This window comes from Pteropus medius, unplaced genomic scaffold (assembly GCF_902729225.1).
Source record: "Pteropus medius unplaced genomic scaffold, Ma_sr-lr_union100, whole genome shotgun sequence".
In the NCBI taxonomy this organism is placed as follows: Eukaryota; Metazoa; Chordata; class Mammalia; order Chiroptera; family Pteropodidae; genus Pteropus; species Pteropus medius.
Window position 1 is genome coordinate 1,761,250 of NW_024349801.1, and position 24,903 is coordinate 1,786,152.

General features: G+C 39.2%; 1 protein-coding gene across 8 annotated transcripts in view; it reads left to right on the forward strand.

Annotated features, from left to right (window-relative positions):
- The window catches only part of ANKRD11 (ankyrin repeat domain 11), a 193,781-nt gene that overhangs the window by 118,827 nt on the left and 50,051 nt on the right, over positions 1-24,903 (forward strand). The gene's annotated exons all lie outside the window — the stretch shown is intronic.

Below are 24,903 nucleotides of genomic sequence, written 5' to 3' on the forward strand. Positions count from 1 at the left end.
GTCTTCACTGCCCCAGCTCTGCCCAAGGTCTACCTTCCTGTTGACCTGGTAGCGCATGCTCAGTTGCAAGGGCTGTCTTGTTTTTGGTGTTTCAGAGCTGATGGGTGTGGTGTTGTGTTAGCTGCATGTCTGGGCATTAGAAATGTTACGTTACATAAATATGTGACCAGGTCTGTCCAGGTGCCTGGGACTGAAGTTCATTTGTGATGAATCTTCCTGCCAATGTTTCTGGCTCCCCTTTTGAGATGCTCTGTAGAGCCAGGTAGAAGCTTCCTGTTTACCCTCTCATGTCTTACAGTTTTACATCAGTGTTAGGATGAAGTAAATAGACCTTGTAAAGTTAATACTTAAATACTTAAGGTTTAATTATTCCATATCCTCTTTTCAAACATGTAATTTTAGAAATAATTTTGTTGTAACGGTCCTTTTTGCTTAAATGTGCCACTGCGTAGAAGAAACAGTGAGTGAAAGAGGGCTGGGGGGGCCCATAAAGCAATGTTGGAGGACACTCATGCCCTCTTTAGCTCTGTGCCATCAGTATCTTGCACAACTTGCAGCATGTACAAAACATGCTAAGTAAACCTGGTTAGCTGAGCTGCAGACATTCCCAGATGCAGGTGGAAGCTATGTTGATAGGGGATCTTAATGCCAAACTGGGTCATTTGCTGGACAGGGGCCAGCCCTAGGACACATTTTTTGCTGAGGAGTGGCATGGCTGTAGCTGCAGAATGTAGTCTGGACACGCTGGAGCAAGAGGAAGTGGCCCCGAGCACAGGCCTTAACTTTCATGTGAGAGCTGTACAGAAGGAGGGGCGATATTTGCTTGCTGCTGACTTTGCAGAGCAGCTCTAATAACAGTGTGAAACCTTTATTTATGTGACCCCCAGTGCCTGGCTGCCCACTGACCAGCACAGAAGAGCGGTCAGAGAGGTCTTGGGTGCACATTTCTCCAGGGGCCATACTGAGATGTGCTTCTTGCCAGTGAGTATTGGGGAAGGGCTGTACTGGCCTGGACCCTGCTTCTGACCCTGACCATGGGCATGGTGCATGCTCAGCCATCACAGGGCCTATCATTTGCCCAGCAGTCCATCTCTGGAGAACCTTCCTTTATGCTTTATAAGAAAATAATAGCTTTATTGCTATATAATTGACACATGATATAGTTCACACATTTAAAGTAGTCTTTAGTATATTTGCAGACATGTGTAACACAGTTTTAGAACATTTTCATCACCTTAGAAAGAAATCAATACACACCCCATCATTTCCCCCTCCCCAGCCCTAAGCAAAACCACTGTCTCTATGGATTTGCCTATTTTGGACATTTCGTATCATGGAATTGTTGAACACTATGTGGCATCACAGAGATACCCTTGCACATGTGCATGCAGACATACATCAGGAATGCCCATGGCAACATTGGTTATAATGACAAAAACACAAAAAGAACCCAGATTTCCATAATTTAACTTACAAACATGTTAGAGAGTTTATTTTAAAAGTTTGATATGGTTCTATTTAAGTGAGACTGCATGTGTACACTTTAGGAGATGAGAACCAATTATTTAACTTGGTGAGTAATGAAAATTTGCAGTGAAAGTCGGCCTCCTTCCCAGCTCTGCAGCAGTCTCTGGCTCCATACCCTGAGGCAGCCATCAGAACCACTCTCACAGTCAGTCTAGAGAAGCCGCGTGCACATCCCAGCAGCCTTCCCTTTGTGCCCATAGGCTCTGCTGTCTGCCCAGTACAAAGTCTTGCTGTTCTTGCTGAAGCCACTGCTTCCAGGAGTGCTCCCTCCTTTCCCTCAGCTTGCCTTTGGATGGGATGATTGTGGAGTACTCTTATCAGCGTGCAAACATGCTCTCCTTTTGTCCTTCTTTTGCCCACTTTTACCACCAGCTGTCACCCCATTTCTTTCTCCCCTTTGCAGCAGAAGTCCTCTTATAGAGATGGTGATACTTGTCTCTATGTCCTTTCCCACCCTCTCTACATCCTCTCCCACCCTCACTTTTTGAGAGCTTTATTGAGACAATTAAATACAATTAAATTCAGCAATTTTAAATGTAAAATGTGATGTTTTAACAGATCAGTATGGTCATGTTTCCGTCACCACAGTTGTGACATAGAACCATCTCCATTATCCCAAGAAGTGTCCCTATGCCAATACTACCTTCCTCCTATCCCCTAGATCTAGGAAACCACTGATATGCTTTAGTCACAATAGGATTTCTTTTTCTAGAATTTAACATAAATGGAATCATACAGTGTAAAGTGTTTTGTGACTGATTTCTTTCACTTAGCATGCCATTCCATTGGATACATATGTCATGTTTATCCAATCAGCAGTTGTTAGACATTTGTACAGTTTCCAGTTTTAACTTATGAATAAAGTTGCTATGAATAGTTGCATACAAAACACTGTGTGGCTATATGTTTTACTTTCTCTTTGATAAATATCTAGGATTGAGATTTCTGGGTCATATGGTAGGGGAATGTTTTAACATTTTAAGAAACCTGCCAAACTGTTTCCCAAAGTGACTGAACAATTTCATGTTCCCATCAACAATGACAGCCATTGCTTTGTATTCTCACCATCACTTTATATGGTCAGTCTTTTTAATTTTGGCCACTCTCGTGGATATCTAGTGGCATCCCATTGTGGGTTTAATTTCCATTTCCCTGATGACAAATTATGTTGATTATCTTTCCATGTACTTAGAAATAAATTTGGTCACTTATGTATGTTGTTTGATGAAGTATCCATTTCTTCATATCTGTCTTTTTTGTCTATTTAAAAAAATTGGGTTGTTTTACTGAGAGTTTTTTAATATATTCTGTGTCTTAGTTCTTTATATATTTTAGACACCAGTCCATCACCAGATTTATGTTGTGTAAATATTTTCTTCTAGTCTGTGGCTTTTCTTTTCATTTTCTTAACAGTGTCTTTTGAAGAGCAAAGGTTTTTGTTTTGATGAAGTCCAACCTAACATATTTTTCTTAGATACTTCATACTTTTTGTGTCTTATGAAATCTTTCTCTAACCCAATGTCACAAAGATTTTCTCTTATGTTTTCTTTAGAAGTTACGTAGTTTTGGCTCTTGTATTCATTTCTGTAATCTATTTTGAGATCATTTTTGTATAAGATCAGGTTAAAGGTCTTTTTTTTTTTTGGCATAAGGCTATCCAGTTATCCCAGCACCACTTGTTAACAGGGTTGTTTCCCATTTAGCTGATTTACCTTTATTGAAAATTAGTTGCGTGTAAAGGTATGTGTCTATTTCTGAACTCTGTTTTGTTCCATTGATCTACATGTCAGTCTTTATGCCAGAATCACAGTTTCTTGATTACTGTAGCTTTATAGGAAGTCTTGAAATCAGATAGCGTATGTCTTTTCACTTTGTTTTTTTTTTTCAACATTGCTTAGGCTATCAGTGATTCCTTTATATTTTCATGTACATTTCAGAATCACTATCAATAAATACAAAAAAAAAAAGCCAGAATTTTGATTGAGATTGTGCTGAATCTATAGAACAGGTTAGAGAGAATTGACATCTAAACAATAGTGAATTTTATGTTTCTCTAGAGAGATCTGGCACATACTTTATTCCTAAGTTATTAATTCGGGGGATGCTATTGCAATTGTTTTGTTTTTAATTCCAGTTTCCTATTGTTTGTTGATAATGCATAGAAATACAGTTGATTCTTTAAAATAATGACCAATCTTGGAACTTTGTTAAACTCATAAGTAGTAATTTTTTAAAAAATAGATTTCATGGAATTTTCTACATAGATGTTTATGTCCGATGTGACTAAAGATAAGTTTTACTTTTCTTGCCATTCTGTATACCTTCCATTTCTTTTTCTTACCTTATTGCACTATCTAGGACCTGTAGTACAGTACTGAATAGACGTGTTGACAGTGGGCATTCTTACCTTGTTCATAGTCTTAGGGGAGAAGTTTTCAGTCTTTTACAATTAACGTTACTTCTTGAGTTTTAGTAGATTCCTTTAATTAGGTTGACAGAGTTGTCTTCTTAGCTTTAAAAAATCTGAATGGGAGTAGAGTTTTGACCTGTGCTTTATCTATCAAAATGAAAATTTAAGAAAATACAATAGATAAGAATTAGTGAAACCAAAAGTTGGTTCTTTGAAAAGATAAATAAAACTGAAAGACCTTTAGCCAAACTGATTAGAAAAAAGAAGACAAAATTTCAACATCAGGCATGAGGGAGAGAACATCTCTACGATTCTATAGCTGTTAAAAGGATAAGGAAAATTTATTAACAACTTTATGCCAATAAATTTGACAATTCAGAGGAAATGGACAAATTTCTTAAAATACACAAACTACCTAAGCTTGCTGAAGAATAGATTGCCCGAATAGCCCTTTATCTATTAAAAAATGGAATATTTAATTAAAATTCTTGACACAGAGAATCCTACAGTCCTAGATGGCCTCACTGGTGATTTCTACCATCCATTAAATAATAAGTAATGCCAATTATACACAGGCTCCACAGCACAGGAGAGAACACACCTCAACTTTTTCCATGAAGCAGGATTGCCTTGATACCATAATCAGAGAAGGATGTGATGAGAAAGGAAAACTACAGGCCACCACTCATATGAATATAGTTATAAAAATCATTACTTTGTAGCAAATTGAATTTAGCAATATAACAGGATAATAATACATCACAAGCAAGTAGGGTTTATCTCAGATATTCAAATTTAGTTTAACTTTCAAAAATCAATGTAGTATACCACATTTACATAATAAAAAGGAAACCCATAAGATCACCTCGAAAGATGCAAACAAACAAACAAATGAATAAATAAATAAATAAAAGTGTTTCACGAAATTCCATGCCTATTTGCGAAAAAAATATTCTGCAAACTGAGAAAAAAGAGAACTTCCTCAGCCTCAAAGGACATTTTAAGAGATACCTGCGGCTGACTGACATTGTCCTTGAAGGTGGAGGACTAAATACTGTTTCTCTAATATCAGTTTTAAGATAGGCTTGTTTGTGGTTACCTCTTGTTCTCTTTTTTTAAAATAACATTTTTTTAGCTAAAGCAATCCTCTGCATTTTGGAAAATTAGGAAACAGTGATAAGGAAAAATAAAACATCACATTTTTACTGCCTAGAGAACTTTTGTGTGTGTTTACATGCATGCATTCATAAGTACATGTGTGTGTACATCCATGTGACATGGTCAGTTAGATGGATTGACCTGGTTAGGCTACAGTGCTCAGTTATTCAACCACTAGACTAGGTGTTGCTATGAATTTGTAGGCGTGTATACAGCCCACGATCAGTTGGTTGGAGTAAGGCATAGCATCCCAGGTAATGTGGATGGCCTGACTCCATCTGTTCAAAGACTTTGAGACAAGAAGAAGCTGAGGCTTCTGCCCTAGAACCCATCCTGTCAATTTCAGAATTGTGTTGCCAGCCCTCACAATACTGTAAGCCAATTTCTTGCAATAAATTTCTTAATATATTACCTGTTTAACATATATCCATATCTTTGGCTGAACCCTGATACATACATATATATTTATTAACTTTAAAAAAATCTTACCTCTTTTTCATTCAGTGATTGTCACCATTTTAGTAAGCTTCTGTCTTATCAAATGCCTCACCATGGAGAGACCTTTTGTGTTCCAGTGTTTTATCCCAGCTAGCATCTGGTCCATGCATTGTATATGGTCACCTCCTTTAGGTCCTGTTCATCTAGCATGGTCTCCTTTCCCTCTACTGGTCAGAAAGCCTTTCATAATTTTCTTTATTGCTTTCCTTTTGCATGACTTAGCTTGTTCTTTATCATTTAGCTTCTCTCTTTCATGGGTCATTTAAAATAAAAATCTACCTTAGACTTTGATTAGCCTCTGTTATATATTTGCTTTTTGTGTTCTTGTCACGTTTTCCTTCCATGCTTTTGGGTATATTCTGATTTTTTAAAATCTCTTTATTGGGATGCCTTCTAGACAAATATATTTCCCTCTTAAAAACTTTACTTAGGTTTCCCAGTTGACTGTGTAGTATGTTGTCATTCTCAATTTTGAAGGTTTTTAATTCCCACTCTGATTTCCTTTTGGACCTTTATACTTAGAAGTACATTTCTTAATTCTCAGATTTAAGGTGTTCATGGTTACCCACTCCCCTGTCTAAATTGTATTGTGGTGTAAGAAGTGGGTCCTTTCAGAATTATTTAGACTTGTTCTTACAGTGTGTGGTCAGTTTTCATGAGCGTTTGTTCCCTGTGTTCCTGAAAAGCATGGACATTGTGCAATTATTGTTTGAAATGTTTTGTATATGCTCATTGGATCAGACTTGCTATCATGTTCTAAGTTTTGGTGGGGGTTGTCTCTTTGGTTCATTAGTTAGCGAAAGGTTTTAAAGTCTACTCCCGTGATTGTGGCTGTATCTATTTTCCCTGTTCTGTCCATTTTTGCTCTTTACTTTGACGCTGTTGTGGGGAGGGAAGGACTTCAAGGTCCTTTTGGCTGGTCTAGTAATCAAGTAGACATGAGACAGATTAGCAAGAGAAAATAACCAAATTTAATACATACATATGTTCAGAGATGAAATAGGGGATTGAAGTAAGACAGACATTTTGAGGTGGGGAAGTAATGCACAGTGAGAGCTTTAAAGAGTCATCATAGGACGGTAAGAACAGATGTTTAGTAAATAGAAGTTCACCCTGCCATACTATTGTTGATAATTCCCTGTTATGGGCAAAGCCCCTAATTCAGGTTCTTCTAGGTAGTTTAAGGAGTGTCAGAATTTTCTCTTGAGTCTGGAGCTAAAATTGCCTTTAGCTCAAAACAATCCCCATACCACAGAGACATATCTTGGAGTGGCTCATTCTGAACCCCCACACTGTCTTATTATGTGCATAAATATTTGGAATTATCTTATCTCTCTAGTGAAAGGAACCCTTTGTTCTGTTACAATGTGACTAACTATCTCATGAATTGTGTTTTGGCCTCAAGCCTGCATCCAGTATTCATGCAGCAACCTTAGCTCTTCTGCTCAATATTTACCTGGTATGTCTTATATTTCTTTTTCTCTAAATCTTTCCAGATTTTTAGATTTTAGATATTCTTCCCTTATTTTGAGGTAGGTAGATTACTTTTTCCATTCCAGTCTGACAAACTTTGTCTTTTAACTGGATTCCTTAGCACTTTTACTTTTGTACTTAATAAACATTTAGTTCCATCATATTGGGCTTTCTATTTGTTCTGACTTGTCTTTTTTCTCTCCTTTTTGATTTTTTTTAGTTTTTTTTTTTTTTAAATAAATTCTCTGCACATTTGGGAATTATATATATATATTTTTCGTAGTCATCATGGAAGAGTGATGTGTGGAAAGCCAGCCTTTTGCTTACCTTCGCTGGTGGATGCTCCCAAATTTTTAAACCTGTGTAAAGTTTGAAGCAATTTTTGTGTGGAGTTGTAGGAAATGATTTTAGTGACTTTTTAGACCACCTGGAACACCTCGCAACTCTACCTTTCTTCATGCTCCTTGTCCACTCTTGTTTCAGTTATGTCATATGTTTATATATTTTTTTCTGTGACTTATTACTTCTTCCAACTGTTCTTTTTCACTGGTATTTTCCATAAGAAGCCTCATAATGAAACCAGAGAAAATGTAATTTGGTGTTTATTTGATGAAGATGAAAATTTTCAGTCATTCAGTTTCTCACCTTTATATTTGTTGTAATTTTTATTTTTTATCAAGAGCTATGCTGCTACCAAAATCATCTTTCCTGCCCTCAAATTTAACCTTAACACTTGTGAACTGTTTCCCTCAGTGTGAAGGCCTCAGTCAAGCTTCCCCCAGCCAAGTGAGCAAGCCGTCACTCCTGTCCCTGTTCATTCTTAGGTCCTTGACCCTCCTTAGCCCTTCAGTGTTCTCTTAGATGCATTCTCTTTGACACATTCTCCGAGACCTTGAAGAAATACTGGGGATTCATCCTTGAGACTCTTGAGGAGCCTTTTAGACAGTGGGAGGGAAAGACTCCTTTATTCATGAGTGATTTTGGAAGATGGAATTATTTTATCCCCAAGAAGATAAAATCTGTATCATTCAGTTCACTTGGAGCTTACTGACCCTACTGCAACTCTGAGATGGTCCTCAGTTGGAGGCCCTGCCTGGAGGCCTGGCCCATCACTCCCACGGAGAGTGTATCTTTGGATCATATCAACTCCTGCCTTCATATGTAAAGTGGAAATAATACCATCTGTTGAGCTGAGGCTAGTTAGAGGCTTTAAATAAAATAACATGAAAGTAAAGCACTGCGCAAATGCAATTTGAAATGGATCGTTAAACCCCAGTCACTGACCAAAGGGAGTAGGACACTATCATTAATTACAGTTGCCAGTGTGTACCAAGCACTTGCCTCCACTCCCTGGAGGATAGGACAGTGATTTTTTTCCAATTTACAGAGGAGGATACTGAGGCATAGGTTAAATCTCTTGCTCAAAATTTCAGCTGGTAGTAAGTGGTAGAGCTGTGTAGTGCTTATGTTTACATCCATAGCCACACCCTCGGTTTTCAGAGGTCTGACCTGCACATTCCACAGACCTAAAACAGCCCTATAATTCATGATTTCCAGAGTACCTTCATATTCCCCTTACTAGTTTACCCTAGTCTTTTGGAGCAAGGAAGAGTCCTGTGTGGCCAGCTAAACAGCACATTGAACAGAGACAGTGCATGGGGAAGGAGAGATGGAGAGGAGTGTGGCTTGACATTTCTCTGCACTTTGATTCCTTTCTCCGAGCTCGAGGTACTTCCTTGAAAAGCACGAACAATGAATCTTTGGGAGTAAACCTCATAATTTTTCTCTCTAAAGGTACTAATATGCTTGTCATCAGGCTAACTTTAGACTCATTGCTACTTTGTGTTTTCTCAGTGAAGTAAAATTCTGAATCAGGTTCATTCTAGCACATCTTCAGTCCAAGATTGGCATGTACCCCCTCCCTGTACTGTCAGTGCCCTCCTCCCACCCCGCCGCCCACATGCATAGGAGTGAGTACCTGTTTACTCTGACTTTTAAGAAAGTTAGCATAAGAAGACAAATCTGAGATGATTTTTACAGGGAAAGAATTTGCCACAGATGCAATTTAAATAGCTAGATCTTTAAAAACAAAGTGTTGGAGTTTATAAATGTTGATTTGTATCTGTTCAGAAACTTAGATATTCCTTAACCCTTTTTCCGTTTAGGAAAAAGTGCAGCTTGCTGCCAGCATTAATTTAACATTAAGTATAGGAATGCTACATTTTCTAGGCTTTGACATTTTCAGCGATCGAGAATAACTATATTTTGTAAATGGAAGTACCACTACTAAAAGCAGAATGCTATAAATAGAACGATGTCATTTGTGTCCAAAGACTATCGATATACTAGGGCGATGTGAAAATAATAATAAAGGTGAGAAATTTCATGGCAAACTTTGGGGGTAAGGTTGGGACTGTAATCCTGTGAGTTATCTCAGGGTAAATGCTCCAGCCCCAAGCCCCACTGGCAAGTATTCTTGGGGCAAGTGGGAAATGGGTTAAAGAAAATGCACTTAGATTTGGGAACAGACAGTAGTGCATAATTTCAATTGTTTCTGCATCTTGAGTTCAGAATTATAAAACATCTAAATGATATATTTTTCAGAACATGCAATGTAGGCCTTGTCTTCCTTCAGTTCTTTCCCTTTTACCACCCTTTTCCATTTGGAGGTAAATGACTGCAGAAAGACAATCCCAGTAAACAAATTTGATTATAGGAGACCTCCTTTTCCACAGGGGATACATTTCAAGACCTCCAATGGTTGTCTGAAACCTCAGACCCCCTTATCTGCAGGGGATACGTTTGAAGACCCCCCAATGGATGCATGAAACTGCGGAGAGTAGCAAACCGTATATATATTTCTTTTATACCTATACGTACATGCCTATGATAAAGTTAGTCACAGTACGAGATTAACAACAACAATAATAAAATAGAAGTTATAACTGTACTATAGTAAAAGTTATGTAGATGTGGTCGCTTGTGTGCATGCTCTCTCTCAAAATATCTTTTGTACTATATTCACCTTTTTTACTTAAATGAGGCACTCTATGGCTTTTCTTTGGCATGACCAAATTGCCAGCATTACTACTCTTGCACTTTGGGGCCATTATTAAATAACATAAGGTTACTCGAACACAAGCACTGCAATACCTTGACAGTTGATCTGATCACCGACACGGCTACCAAGGGACTAATGATTCATGTCCAGACCAGCAGGGCATGAGATTTCGTGACACTACTCATAATGGTGCACAATTTAAACCTTAACGAATTGTTTATTTGGGGAATTTTCCCTATAATATTTTTGGACCGTGGTTGAACGTAGGTAACTGAAACCATGGAAAGCAAAATTTTGGATGAGGGAGAACTACTGTATTCTATAAAAACAATTTCTCAGAGCATTTTTACCATCTTAGTTTTAACATGTAATTGTGTTTCCTTGGACTATTTAGTATTTAAATGTAATGATTATACTAAGAAGTGTATCTGTAGGGCCCATAAATAGATTTTTACAACATGAAATATCAAGTTTGGTTTCAAAATATGGTAGAAAGGAAAGAAGGAAAAAATGTTATCCTTTATCACATTACACACTGGAATAAAACTAAATATAGTGGGATGGATATCTATCAACTTAATGAGGACCATAGGTGGGAGTTACTATGAAATAATGTCATTTCAGTCAAGCCCTTACCCCTTCCTATTTAGTTCATATTGGGCAATCTCTTGGCAAGCCTTGTTCAGAGTACACCTATTTATACTATTACTGGTTTATCATAGACTAAATGATTTCCTTCCAAGGTCACAAAATCTCCAGAGAATTCTACATTTTCTTCCCCGAAGATGAAATGAACTATGTTTTTTCAAATGAAGATGGAAATGGATTCTGAGGCTGATACCTTGGACAGCATTCTGTTTTACCAGGAGTGCATGGTCTGGCCTGGACCCTCTCTTGAGGGCCTGCTTTCCCCAGGCTGCAGGCCCACCATACCATTCTTCTCTTCTGTTGTGACTTTCTGGTTTGTGGAGCTGATCTGTTAGTACTGCCCTGGGCTTTGAGTCCAGGTGCTAAGTAAGTAACAGAAACCTTGGAAGGGGTGGGCCTGAGGGAGGGATGAGAGGGGATCAGGTGACCATATAGGGAGGAGGGCATGGAGCTGTGTGGGTCAGCATAGGCCCAGAAATCCCCATGGGGGAGTGCAGCGTCTTTAGGCTCACTGTCTTGTACCACACACTCTGCCGACTTGCGGCCACTTCATGTTCGTATATGAGTTTGCACTAAGATAATTAATCCAAAGGCCTTATTTTGCTTTCTATGAGTATGTAATTATGCAGAATGTTTGGTATATCTGGGAATTAAAATCATGTTTGCATGGAATTACTCTCAGTTGATACATGGAATTACTCTCAGTTGATACCAGTGAGATTTAAAGAATGGGTGGAGTAGGAAGGGGAGGGGTGAGTGATCCTTAATTTAATTCAGAATTTTTTCATTATTCTCTGTTTACAGCTTTAAGAAATCAGCTGGTGTCACTGCACATATGTTTAGAGCTGTTGCTAAGGTGATGAGCCTCAGTCTCACCACCCACACAGTCCTTCTGGAAGGTGGGGATAACTTGGTTGGGTCTCTTCCCACGAGGGCATCTTGGTACATGATGGAGGAATCTGTAGATTGCCCTGGTCCAGTTTACATTGTCTGCTCCCTTTTAGCTTGATTCCCTGATTACTTTACCTAGTGATTTAAAAAGAAAAACCTTGCAATGCATTGAATATGGAGAGAAACAGGACAGCATTTTTCATGTCTTTTCTCCATGTTGCAGCAGAACTTCAGTGTTTTCAGTTGCTCTCACCTGTCTCATTCTCCTTAGAAACAGAAGAATGGACTTGGTCTTTAGACATTTCTCAGTGGAAATCTAAAATAAATTTTTTTTTTTTACAATATTACACATAAACATTAGTCATAGGACTTGGGTTATGATTTATGATTTTTTTCTGGATTAAAGAACTCTGAAGTCATTTATATTATAATTATCTTCCTCTGGATGTGTTGGTAAATTTTTAGTCTGTCTGGAAGGCTGGATTTGGAAAGTAAGGTGTTCTTATAGTGCTTCCCTTGGGTGCCATGTAATATTAATTTGTCACATTGCTGTATACTTTCAGAAAGAAAAACACAACCATCTAAACCTCTTTGGGGCTGTGGACTCCCTAAAAATTGAGTAAAAGCTATGGGTCCCCTCCTGAAGGAAAATGCACATACATCTGTACCTACTATTTGATTTACTGAGTTTCAGAGCCCTCTGGACTGTTGTTCTCTCATCTCAGCTGTCTTTAAACTTTGTCTCAGTTGTTTGCCCAGGAGACCCTCATATTATCGCTTGAGTTTACAATGTCAAGAACGAATTTCGTGATAATGGACTTTTTGTAAAACCTAATCTTGTTCTACAAAAGAATATTACATGCATAGTACCTTTTCCTCTTTCTTAACCAAGATCTCTTGATAAGTTTACAATGTAAGACATGTGCCTTAATCAGAAGTAAAAGAGGGCATGTCTGTGAATGACTGACTACACAATGTGAAGCTTCATCATGTTGTTAAGTGCATTTACAGTTAGTTTCTTTTAGTTCTGTTTCTAATCGTAAACCTCAAAGGAAACTCTTAGATATATACCTAAAGAAGTATATAGACAAATGTTCATTGTAGGATCATTTGTAATACCAAAGAGCTGGAACAAAACAATTGACATTCAACAAGAGAATGGGTATTTTTTAGACAATGAATACCACAGCATGATTATAATGAAGTAGAATTGCATGTATAAAAAGCATAGATAAATCTCTAAAGTATAATCTGGAGAGGGAAAAAGTACATGAGGATCTGTGCAGTAAGTTTCTTCTAAAAACAGCACATATCAACATCACATGTGTCTATGGGTTTACATGGAGCATAATATGAAAACATATATGGGAATAATTAAAATTTAGAATCTTTGGAGAGAGGAGAAGGAATGAGTAGGATAGGGGTTACATAAGGGGTTTCAACTGTGTGCATGTACTATTTTTTATATTAAATATATCCCGAAGCAAAGGCAAAATGAGCAGATGGTGGATACGTCAGTATTTGTTACATTATTTCTCATACTTTTCTGTATGCTTGAAACATTTTCGTATTAGCTATTGTTACTTTGTTATAAAATAACTGTAGAAAATATTTCTTAAGAGGAAATCATAAAATATAATAACCCATTTTAAATGAATTTAGGAATACTCCACATTTCTGGAATGGTTTGAAAAAACTGCTTTTACACTTGACACTTTATGAATGTAAATCATACTTGGTGCAGAATAGGTGCTGTGGACTTTGGTGCTTTAGAATTGGACCTCAGCACACTGCTGTAAGTCTTAAAGCCAGCCTGACTACATCTACTCCTTTGGCTGTATCCAGGAGGAATTCACTCTGTGTCCAAGGTCCTTTTATAATCTAATACAATATCCCCTTTTATATGATTATGGACTTTTGACAGGCAGCACTAGAGGAAGTTTCCAGATGGGATGTGGGTTCTCACTCCGAGTTTCTTATTTGCTAGCACTTGGTACGTACTTTGTACTATGTGAATTTCCTGTTTTTCACCTGTGAAATATATGTCCTGTGACAAAACTCTCATAGGATTTTATTCAGATCACATAGGTAAAATGATTAGTAAAACAAGATGTTACACAAATGTATTAATATGTATTGAAATTTAATTTTTTTTCCATAATGAGATTACAGAAATATTATATGTGTATGGTAGAAAATTAGAAAATACAAATAAGCAAGACTTTCTAAAAAAAACACATTTTCACTACGCAGATCACCACCGTTAATAGAGTCTCAATTCTTGTTTCATGGATAACTTATATATATTTTTTATTTTTAGAAAAAATGAGACCATACTATTATGTAGTCTTATTTTTTTCCCACTGTCAGTCTCTATCATTCCATTTTAGTAGATCTTACAGCTATTTTGTGGGAACTAGTCTTCTGTCCATGATTAGGCCCCTCTGTCTAGCACAGAGTTGGCAATTTTTTTCTTAAAGGGCCAGATAGTAAATATTTTAGGCTTTGGAATTGAAGAGACAATGTCAAGAATATTATGTACGTATTTGCGTAACCATTAACAGATTTGAAAACTGTCCCACTCCCAGGGTTGCCCACCCCTGGCAGGAGGAAATCCTGAACTGGGAGTGTGAGTACCACCAGTTGTTAGCCCTTGTCTGAGCTGTTAACAGGTCCAGTCCCTTCTTAGCAGTCCTTTTCCAGTGAGGAACAGCAGGTGCCTGCCAGTCTCTTGCTTTGGGCTCAGTAGAGACCTTTTTCAGTTTACTGGTGGCAAATTCCAATTTATGTGATGAACGTTCCTTGGCCATTGTCAGAGTATTTTACACAGCTGAGGCCCTTCCACAGGGCAGAGATACTTTCAGAAGCTGGAGTGCCACCTTACCTAAGTGGTCCTAGGGATTCACACTCAACAGAATGGAAAGCCAGAGCACAGCCTCTGCTGGCCTGCAGTGTAAGTTGCATACCACGCTGGTGATGTCCCTGAGGCCTGAACACATGGGAGAGAGGCCATTTATCTTGGCTTTGGAGAGCAAGTGGTCAGTCATAGGACAATTAATGAGTTTCTTTATTTTGCATAGGTTTTGTGTTAGTTCCTAGGACCGCTGTAATATTTACCACAGACTGGGTGGCTTTGATAACAGAAATGTATTCTCACAGTTTTAGAGGCCAGGATTGTGAAATTGAGGTGCTGACAGGGCTATACTCCCTCCAAAGACTCCCAGGCAGAATCTTCCCTGTCCTCTTTCAGCTTCTGGTTGCTCCCAGCATTCTTTGGCTTGTGGCTGCATCACTGTAGTCTCTCCTCCGTCTTCACATGGCTGTCTCCTCTTATAAGGACAATTGTCATCAGATTTAGGATCTTTCCAGATAATCCAGGATGACCTCAACTGGAGATCCTTAATTTAGTTATGTCTGCAAGACCCTTTTCTGAATAAGGTCACACTCACAGGTTCCACATGGATATACGTGTCTTTTCAGATGGAGGCTATCATTCAACCCACTACCAATGCTTTCTCAAAGTAAATGTGTATTTTCTTCCTTCTTTTTAAATTTAGATATAATCTAGACATGAATAAAATGCACAGGTTTTAAGTGTACAGTTTGAGTGTAAGTGCATACACCCATACGAAACTCCTACTCCCTTTAAAATACAGACCGTTTCCATGAGCCCCTTCCTCCCTGTTAAGCATCTTTCACTGTGGTGTAATGTAGCCTCTCTGGGCCTTCATGTAAGCAGAATTGCACTGTATGCAGAGTTCCTATACCCATCTGTGTCTGGGCTTTTCCTTGGCATTTCTCTCTTAGATTCATCCATGCTGATATGTGTATAGTAGTTTATTTTTCTTATCGCTGAGTCTTCTTCCGTGTGATGATCACTGCACAGCTTGCTCATCCATTGATCTGTTGATGGACACTTTGGGTGTTTGCAGTTTATGGACGTTATGCATAAAGCTTCTTTGCAACCTTCCAAAGGAAGTAGGATATTTGGGTAAATGTATTTTAAATATATTCTCTCAGCTAATGCCCTCTTAATAAGGAAAAATAACTTAAACACTTTGCTGTCTTATCTAGGAGTCTTTTACTTGGTTTTGCAAAGGTGAGCAGTCTGGGATTGAGGTTTTTATTAAGACAGGCTGCGGTCAGTGCATTTGTCGTGCCCTGAGCTGATGATGCCAGCGTCCCGGGAAAGGCTTGGATAACCAGAAGATCTTCTTAAGAAAGTAGGAGACTCCTTTTGCATCATAGGACTTCACACGTTTCTGTGCAACATAGCCACTCCCACCCACCATGCTGTTGGCAGCTGGAGGTAACAGGCTGTGACCTCCTCTGGAGGTAGTCTCTTTGGCAGCCCAGCTCGTCAGCCTTTTTGCCCTAAATGTTCGATCAAGTTCATGTCAAGCCCCATTCTGGTGAGGCAGTGCAGAGTAAGACTGGAAGTGTCACAGCATCGCCAGCCACCCCCACTTCTGAACCTGCACCTTCTGTTTTCACAAAGGCTAACTCAGTTTTACCCTCTTTTAGCCATAAAAACAATGAAAGGAAACATTCTTGCTGACATCATCACAAACAGATCCGTAGACTAGGATATTTTGTCTAAAGTCATTCAGTTCAGGTGTTTGTGAGACCTGTAGTTAAAAGAATATCAGAGTTCGGGGAAGAATGTTGAATTGCGCATTGTTGTCTATGAGCCATAATCCAGGATGTTCTTCTGGTCGAGTTCAAAGGTTAAGCATCAGGAACCAGTGGACACTGCATCTCTTCTCAATTTTTACATTATCGAGTCTGAGGAAACTCCAGGGCACTGGCCATTTGGTGACTTTGAGGGGAAAGGAGGTGGCTTCATTACAGGTTTATTTACGGATGATTTAGTTGTTTCTAATTAGGTGTGTTTTGCTCCACGCATCCATTTAGCAAACCTTGCAGTTAAAAGAGGGAAACTATTGTTTCACCTGGCCATTTCTCTAAATGTAAGGAAAATGAAGGTGGTAGTTTTTTTGGTAGCCTTTTTCTGCAAAAGGTCTTCTGTTTTAGAAAACCAAAGAGTATTATGGATACAGTATTTCCAATACAGACAGGTCTTCTTCAAACTGATGTTTTAGTTTGGCAGCAAGTCAGCATTTATCAATACCACCATGGTAAACAGATGGCTGTCATTTGTTTTTTTTTTTTCCTGGGGAACACTGTCATGTACTGAGGGAAGGTCATATAAGGCGTGGCCATTTGGAGCAGCACACAAACAAGGTTAATGCCTGGGTAGTACCTGGCATGGACAGAAGGATGTGCAGGGCTTCAGGGGAGAAGTTCGTTGTGAGGCTGCAGACATGCCCAACCTGGCTCAGTGGAGGATACATCTGGGGGCATAACCTGCACTTGGATTTCCTGGATGCTAGACAGGCCTCAGCGTCCTGTGAAGGACGCAGCAGAGTGATATGGCAACACTGATGCACCAGGGGGTCACTCTGATGGCCTCAGTTAGTGTGTCCCACATTTGACAGTGAGCTAGAGAAGGCAGGACCCTCATGCTCAGCAGGTATTCCCCGCAGGCTGGGATTGAATAGAGCGTGGAGCACGGGTCCAGGCTTAATTGGTGGGCTGAAAACAGAGGGAGAAGGATATGTCATTACTTCGATTCCAGTGATTTGAGTCTCACCTGTGTGACTGGCTGGTGTTCTGTACCACACGTCCTGAGATGCCCCAGGTCATATTCACTTGTTTTCCTTTCGTTGGTCAAAGGCTGAGCTATAAACTTTCTCTTAATATGGTCACATATAACTACTAAAATGAAGAAATGCATGCCAGCTGGAAGCACTATGCCTGCACACAGGGGAGCACAGCCACCCATGCAGAGCAGATGATTAACCAAGGGGCGCAGGTGGTCAGACAGGAAGGGACACATGCAGACAGGCAGCTTTGTGTACTGGTAAGATCATGTGGGCTCAGTACGTTGTTAAATTTTTTAAGCAGTTTTGGCAAGAGCGGAAGGAACCGAGTAATCCCATGTAGTCTTAGGACATGCATAGGGCAGCCTCTCTGCAGACCACTTGGCAGTATTGTGTAGATGTGTACCCTGTCTGCTCATTTCTGCCAAGAGATTGGCGCAGGAATTTGGTCTTATAAATGGCGGGTGGCAACATGGACATGCAACCATGGGGTGCAGGGTGGCAGGACAGGACACTTGAAGTCCCAGGTTTCCTGAAATGCCTGTGTGTTCAGAGCTGCCAGTATCTGCACACCAGGCCACGGCAGAAGAGAGTAAAGACATACACATTATCTTTGTTGTCAGAACATATATTGTGCTGCAGAATTAAAAATAATGAACACTGTGTAAGTGAATTTCTCACAGCTGTTTAGTGAGACCCAGTGCCTGTGGTCCTTGCTGTGTCTGATCACGTGGGATAAGGAGTCTGAGCTGCTAGTTATATCTCTTCCTTACAACATTTAATAGGAGTGCTCTGCTTAATGTTTCTTTAATGTTTCCACCCTGTAGTTTGTTTTGTTTTGTCATCTGAATTTGCATTTGTTTTCTAATGGAAAGATGTTCGTTGATATCTAAAAATGTTACAGTTGTACGAGACCCTTTTATCATTTCTCCTTTGGTTTGTCCTGCTATAGAGTCGACTGTCCTTGGGTGGCACGAGAATGGGGTGAACTGCAGAGGCATATCAGTCATTCCTCCCACAAAGATCTGCTTCAGCAGGAGGTTCCCCTTCTCCTGGTCCTTAGGAGGCAACTCTTGTAAATTAAGGCACCTTCTGTTTCATGGAAGTTCTGGGTTGCCACCAGTGTTGCAGAGGCAACAATTTTTATCTGAACCTTGTAGAAAAGTGTGAGGAATTGTGGGCAATGTTAGCATTTTCCACACAGGCCTCGTGACCGAGTATTCAAGAGTGTGTGCATTGGATACTCCTGCGTGTGTTTATTCAGCAATTGTTTCTTGAGCACCTACTCCCTGCCAGGGTGTTTCAGGCTCTGGTGAAGGTAGTGAACAAAATAAACCATTGCCTTGGCACGCCCTCTGAGGACAGTGGTTCTGAGTCCTCAGGTCACCTGGATACGTGGTCACGTGGCCAAAAGCACATCAGTAAAATAACAGTTAAAGCTTTTTTGAACCAACTAGCAGTAACAGTGTCTAAGTTGAGTTTGCTGTGATGTCGGACATCACCGCTTAATTTAGAAACTCTAATAAAAGATCTACCTGAAAGTGTCATCAGACAGATTGAAACATGTCCCATGGTACCGTCCTGCCACCAACTGCTGTGTGTCTGCTTACCACTATCCAGAAGCATGGGCATGGAGAAAACTCAGCAGTGATCCTTGGGTGAAATAACAAAACAAACAATAATAGTGGCTCTGAGGCCGTTCAGTAGCATTGGAAACTTGCTCCTGCTCTGCAGGCCCATGTCTAAGATTTATGTGGAGAGTCATCTCACTCCTGAGCCTGTGTGTGCAAAGGGCTTCACAAACAAGGCCGTACACTAAGGCAATGGCACCTACTGCCCTGTCTCAGGGTAGTGAGATGGCACAACGTTTTCAGAGTGGTGGTGTGGCAGGTGGGATAGTGATGAGGCCTGGTATACTGTGTTTTGGGTACAGGGCCTTGATGGGAGAGCCAGCCTCATCTGAAGCTCAAGGGTGGCAGAGACCCCCAAATACAAAGGCCTCATCACGTGCCAACAGTGATACAGGAAATGGCAGCTACATTTCGTGTGCATGAGGATGCTTCACATTCTACATACACCTGTGCGGACACCTAAATGAAGACAGGAAATTGTCCTGTCCATGCCCCCAGCCCTACCCCCTGACCTCTAGCACCATGAGAAACTTAAACCACAAGGTACTGTCGTGGTGCCACCACAGTCCATCTGTTCTGCTGGGAGACATTTAGACTGTTTGCAAGTTTTGCAGAAGTCTGTGGATATGACATGGCTTTGGTGGTCTGTACATGCATATCAGTTGGAGTGTGTCTAGAATGACCTGTAGTGGGGTATGAGCAAGAGCCTTTGCCCACTGCTCCTTGCTCCCAGGTCAGATTCTGGCCTGCCCATTATGGCCACTTCTCCCAGGGACTCCACGCATGCCAAGAGCCTAGCTGCCAGCTTGAGTGGCATGTCTTGGCACTTAGGGTCAGCTGTGGCTCTTTGCCAGACTGAGGTTAGAAGTGGCGGGACCTCATCCTTTGAAGGAGTAAAGTGATGGGAATGCCTTCTCAGAGAAGGACAGGGCACACAACTGTGGAAGCTAAGGTGTGCTCAGAAAATAAAGTGTTTTTTTTTTTTTTTTTTTCCTTCAAGAAAAACATTTAGAATATCCCATTCAGGGGTCTCTGTCCTCAGACCTACCCTCCCAGCTTGAGAGATGGCTAGTGAATAATTATTGCTTGAGCACTTGTCCTAAGCTCTTAATATGAAAAGGGTTCATTTCTATATTTATAGATTGAGAAACTTAGATATGTCTGACTACATACCCAGGATTATTATTAACCAGTTAGGCTGGTGTTTCTAAAATGTCCTGACAGCTTCTCATTGTGAGAAAAACTGTCTATGTCTCTGCTCTCAATACACTATACACACACCCTGGAAACATGTTCACAAAGTAACTCTTTCTTCATGAGATGGTGTATATGATGCCCCCTGAATTTTCTGTTCTGTGTTATTTCACTTTTTTAAAAATGGCTGTTCAACATGCTAAAATGATTCTGGGATTGACCCTGGTTTTGGAAACACCGTAGCAGGTGATCTGTGTCTGTATAAGGTAGTTCTCAAAGTTGTTGTGTAGCTTTTTTGTATCTACTTTGGTGAAGTGTCTGTTCATGTCTTTTGTCCATTTTCTAATTGGATTGTTTGTTGTTTACTGTAGTTTTGATTGCTTATTTTACTTACAAGTCCTTTGTCTGACTTGTGATTTGCAGATATTTTCTGCCCCACTGCTGTTTGTCTTTTCACCCTGTAAACTAGATCTTTCGCAGACTAAAATTTTTAATTTTGTGGAGATACTTTTTTCTTTTGGGAATTGCAATTTTGGTGTCATGTCTAAGAACTCTTTGCCTTAGCCCTAGGTCTTGAAGATTTTCTCCTGTCCCGCCCCCCGCCCCCTAAAATTATTATAGGTTTCTTTCGATTTATACCTACCTAGCATTTCATTTTTATCTAGGGCAATTGTAAATGGTATTGTGTTTTTATTTGTTTCTACATGTTCATTGTTAGTTTGTAGAAGTACAGTGGATTTTTGTATGTTGATTTGGTATTCTGCAGCCTTTCCAAACTCATTTCTAGGAGTTTTAGGTAGAGTCCTTGCAGTTTTCTAGATAAAATAGTCATGTCATCGTCAAATACTGTTGACCCTCCATATCTGTGAGTTCTGAATTTGCAGATTCAATTAACTGTGAGTTAAAAATATTTTTTTAAAGTTCCATTTATGCTGACATGTACTATGTAGTTAGGCCTGTGATGGTTTTTGCATCTGTACTGAACTTGTACTGACTTTTTTTTGGTCATTATTCCCTAAACAATACAGTATAACAACTATTTATATAGTATTTACATTGTATTAGGTGATATGAGTAATCTGCAGATGATTTAAAGTATACAAGAGGATGTAGGTTATGTGCAAATACCCAATGTCCTTTTATATGAGGGACTTGAGCATCCATGGATTTTGGTATCCAACAGGGCCAGGGATGGGGTCCTGGAAACAGTTAACCCATAGATACTGAGGGACCACTATAGAAAGTTTTATTATTTTATTTCTTCCTTACCAATCTTTATACCTTTTTTTCCCCCTTTTCTTGCTTTATTGCCCTGGCCAGTACTTCCAGTTTGATGTCCAGTAGCAGTGCTGGGAGGGGACATCCTTGCATTGTTCCTGATCTTGAGGCAAAAGTATTCAGTTTTTCACGGTTAAGAATGATGTTGGCTGTAGGCTACTGTAGGTGCTCCTTATCACATTGAGGATGTTCCCCTATACTCCTATTGTGCTGAGAGTTTTTATCATGAGTGTTGAATTTCATTAAATACTTTTCTGCCTCAATTATAATATAATTTTTCTTTAGCCTGTTAATATAATGGATTGCATTGATTTTCAGCTTTTAAACCAGCTTTGCATATTTTGTATTTGTTACCACAAACAGCTATACCCGCCTCTCTCTAGTTGCCTTCTCTACTTGATAATAATGTGGAAGTCACCACATAGTAATAGATCTTTCCCTCTTTTGTCCCACTCTGCAGTATAGATATGCCACACGGTTTGAGCAGCCAACTGGTGGGTGGGCTTTGTGTCCTAGGACCTTTCTAGGTAGCATTGCAGTAAATCGCCCTGTGCCTACCTTTTCCTGTTATTGTCTGAGCATCTTGGGGCAGATCTAGCAGTGGGACTGCTGGGTTGCTGGTTGAGGAATACATGATACTTCAGGGTACTATACTACTCCACAACTCCTTATCAGAAGAAAGGCTGTCCTTTTCTGCATTCCCAGCAGAAATGCACAAGTGTGCCTGGGTCCTCTTTCTGATCTTTCTTTCCACTTATCTTTTTGTCTCCTCCTGGTCACCTCTGTCAGTTTATTTCTACACGAATCAGCCTTAGAGGATTTCTCGGACTAACCCCTCCTCTATTCAGTGTCTCAAAACTATTTGTAGTTATTCGGTTGTGTGCCTTTCAAGAGTATGCCTACATTTTTGTCCTCTTTAAATCACATTTAGTCTATATCTTAGTTCTTTCTCTGTAAGACAGGTGTTTTTCTTAGTCTTTTTTTCAGTCCCTCTTTGCCTCCCACATGAGAGCTATGTGTTTACCTTTAATTTATCAAGGTTTTCTTTTTTTTTTCATTTTGTTTTGCAATTACAGTGACTTGTGCATACATTAAGTTTACTCCAACCTTGATTAAACCTTGAGCTGCTACCCCATTATGTCCACATAACTACTGTTCTCAACAGGATCACATAGGATGCTGAGGCCACTTGAGGGAGACCAGTCCTGCAACAAGGTCAGATAACCAACCTTCCACTTTTTAAAGTCCTGCCAGAGCGTAGTGTGTACCATGTTTTGAACATATACAGCTTTTTAAATAAACTATATGTATTGTGAAATGTAACATAACACCCCAAAGTCCACAAAGTAAAAATGTACATTCACTTATCATGAAGAACACATGTGTGTAACCCCTCACTTAGAAACCCTCTCTGGTCACCCTCCCAGTCATGATGCCCCAGCCCCCACTATTTTTCATACTTCCATGACAATCACATCCTTACTTTTGTTATAGTCATGTCACCTAAGCATGCATTTCTAAGCACTGTAGATTAGTGCTTAGCATTAGTTGTGAGATTCACCCAGGTTATTTGTGTATTGTCACTGCCGTATAGTATTCCATATCACCATCACAGTATCATACTACTATTGCGGGCCTCTTATAGACATTGCCACAGTGTACATTCTTGTACCTGTTTCCTGGTGTGTTTGTGCTTACATTTCTTTTGTCTGTATGCCCAGAGTGAAATTACTGGATTGGTGTATGTATGTTCAGTCTGAATAGGTAGTGCCATACTTGTTGCAGCGGTTCACATTCCCATTAGAATGTATTAAATGTTGTACATTTTCCCTGATACTTGATATTGTATTTTGATTTTTGTTTGCAATCCTTGATTGTTAAAGAAGCTGATGGCTTTTCATCTACGTATTGGCCTTGTGGGCTTCCTCTTTTGTGAAGTGCCTAAATCTCAAGTCCATTTGTGTATTGGATGGTTTGTCTTCTTATTGGTTTGTAGAAGCTCTTTATATATATTTTGGACAAGAGCTGTTTGTCAGGTATATGTGTAAGAAATATTCTCCTTTGGGAAAGTGACTTTTAATGAACAGAACTTGTTACTTTCAAAGTGTTCAAATTTTCAAACTTTTTCTTTATGGTTAGTGTTTTTAGTTAAAAGATCTTTTTTTATACCTTAAAGTTGTGAAGCTGTACTTAATGGCTGTGCCTTTTACATTTAGATCTGTAATCTATTTGGAATTGATTTCTGGATATTGTGTAAGGTGGGAATCATGTCGTGTTTTTCCATATGGATGTCCATGTCCCATAATCACTGACGGATAAAATTGTCTTTCCTGCTCTGTGGTGCCTTGGTTTGAAGTTGGTCAGCCTGTGTCAGCACCATGGTGTTTTAGCATTGTTGCTTCAGTGTTTAAATAACTTTGACTTTAATTTTGAGGTTCTTTCCTTTCAATTTTAAATCTATTTGCAAGAGTTTTCAAAAAGACTTTTCTCCTTTTTTTCTTATGACAATTTGGGCTTCTGCGCAATAGTCATTTCATACTTTCACAAAACTGCTTTCCTGGTTTGGGTTCATCATTTCCTGGTAGCAAGTCTTTTCCTGCCCTTGTTGCTCGTAGAAGTTCCCAGATGTCTTGGACTTGAGAATTAGTGAGGACCCCACAGAGCTTTTGTTATAGCTTTCAAATTCTTGTATTAAAACATAGTCTTAAAAGTATAACAATTTTTAAGTATTTAGTTCATTAAAAAATAATAAGGGTATTATATATAAATATAACTTTACTGAAAAATGTTTTACAAAATAAATCACAGAAATTTAGCAAAAAAAGTGTGTCATTGTTTATATATATCTGCAAATCTTAGTATCTGGCCTAAATAAAAGACAGCTGGACATTGCTGCCTGTGTCTGCACTCCATCTATTGCATTCTGCTGTTTTGTTTAAAATGCATTAAAAAAATCCAGCCTCTCACAGACATGTAGTGGGAAATGGGAGACATTGGGAGCCCTTCTCACATTGTCGTGGATTTTACTTTGACAAGAGTTGAAGCTCAAGCTCTTTAAAAACCCTCTTGGTTCGGTGTTGGCACTGTAGTCTTATCAGTGTGTTCTGTGCATGTCTCCTGTGTGTGGTTCCGTAATACCCCATATTGGTCATTTGGAAAATACTGGTTCACTGAGTTATGCAGATCTTCCAAATGTTGACGTTTCATTATACATAATTTAAAAAATAACCTTTTTATATCACCACCAATCTCATTAAAATGTATTTAAACATTGGGATGCTGTCAAGCTAATGGAGGTGGATAAAAGTTTCCCAAAATTCAGATTTCACTTGAAAGCTCAAGTTTTATTATTGGCCACAACTACCGTTAATTTTCCTTGAAGTGATAGATTCAGTTTCTTAATTTTTGAGAACATAACTGCCAGATACCCAGTTATGTTCTTAGTAATAATAGTGTCTGAAAGAATCTTTT